The sequence below is a fragment of the Amphimedon queenslandica genome, unplaced genomic scaffold (genome assembly GCF_000090795.2).
Source record: "Amphimedon queenslandica unplaced genomic scaffold, v1.1 AMPQUscaffold_3973_Cont24040, whole genome shotgun sequence".
NCBI lineage: Eukaryota > Metazoa > Porifera > Demospongiae > Haplosclerida > Niphatidae > Amphimedon > Amphimedon queenslandica.
In genome coordinates, this window is record NW_003555707.1 from 1 (window position 1) to 1,467 (window position 1,467).

General features: G+C 31.6%; 1 long non-coding RNA gene across 1 annotated transcript; it reads left to right on the forward strand.

Moving 5' to 3' along the window:
* Window positions 1-415: 415 nt before the first annotated feature.
* LOC109592775 (uncharacterized) lies at window positions 416-627 on the forward strand. The gene is made up of 2 exons (XR_002190542.1): window positions 416-448; window positions 487-627. It is a non-coding gene; the product is annotated as an uncharacterized LOC109592775 (long non-coding RNA).
* The last annotated feature ends 840 nt before the right edge of the window (window positions 628-1,467 follow it).

Genomic DNA, 1,467 nt, shown 5'->3' on the forward strand with positions numbered 1-1,467 from the left:
TAGTAGAAAGTAGAAGGTAGTTATAGTATAGAAATTAGGAAACAGGTTGTTATAGGATACAGGTTATATAGTGTATGTATAGGTTATAGATCTAGGTTTTATGATTTATTATTATTAAATTATTATTATCGTTTATAATTTTTTATTTTTATGATTTATTATTATTTATTATTATTATTTATTTATTTTTTATTTTTATGATTTATTATTATTTATTATTATTATTTATTATTATTATTTATTTTTATGATTTATTATTATTTATTATTATTATTTATTATTATTTTTACAACCTAGGCCTCAGCAAGAGTGTTGGGCCAGGTTATTTTAATTTTTGGGCAGCAGTGTAGTGCCGCCTCCACGAGGCGCTGCCTGGGATCACTAGTGGTTACTACTGCTAGTGATGCTAAGAGCACTACATACAAGAAGAAAAATAACAATACTAACAGTAAGTTTGTGTAAGGACTTTAATATTATCATTGATAGGTTCAAGCTGAAATAAAGATGAAATGTCAAGTGGATTGATACTCAAGACTGAAGCTAGAGATTTATATACTAGTTTTAATTTTTTGAAAAATAATTCTTTTAAATTTTGACTGCATGTATTTATGGCGATTTGAACTGTCATTGCCAGCTCTACAACTACTACTGTTCAGCATGGCTAAATGAGCCACCAACACATGCACATCTTTTTTATAATGAATGTACAAAAAATATTATGTTGTGTAGAAATTCTAATTAAAATTTTAATTTTTAAGGTTCCACATTTATGTGAAGATGTGCATGTATCTATATTAGTTGAGTTTAGTAAAAGTTAAGATGTTTGTCATTAAAAATGAAATAATCTTGAAGACTTTACTGACTGCAGTCAATAGGAAAGGGAGAAAGTCACTCTGATCTCCTAGTAGTGGTATATAGGGGCCAGACTTTATAGCCTCCTGGTTTTTATACATGACATGCATTGTTTTAACTGCTTTTATACAGTAGCTATATACATGCACATAAAACCATGAACCAATTGCAGCCATACTTTTTTGACTTATAATACAGGGACTTTGGGCCCATTTTTGAACAAATTAAAAAATTCCAGATTTAATTGGAACATAGTTTCGTCCTGCCCTTCGCTACCTGTGGAGGGGCGGGGCAAGACTAATCAGACCATTGATCTATGATTGGAATCGGTTCAGATTTTCTATGCAACAAAAGTATATTTGTCATGAGCATTTGCTTCTCAATAAAGTCAGCTAGTTCATCCCAGACTATCAAAACATCTGCAAAAAAGGTTGCAATAGGCATACTATTCTCTCTCTAACTAGTCTCTCTGAGGACAACACCACACTTAAGAAAGTCCATTGAGGTAAGCATGAAATCCATTATCCTCTGGAACAACTCTCTGACTCACTAGGAGCAACTAAACACCTTCAGCCAATCAGAAGTTCCCTTATCTTGTGTCGACAATAGTCAGGA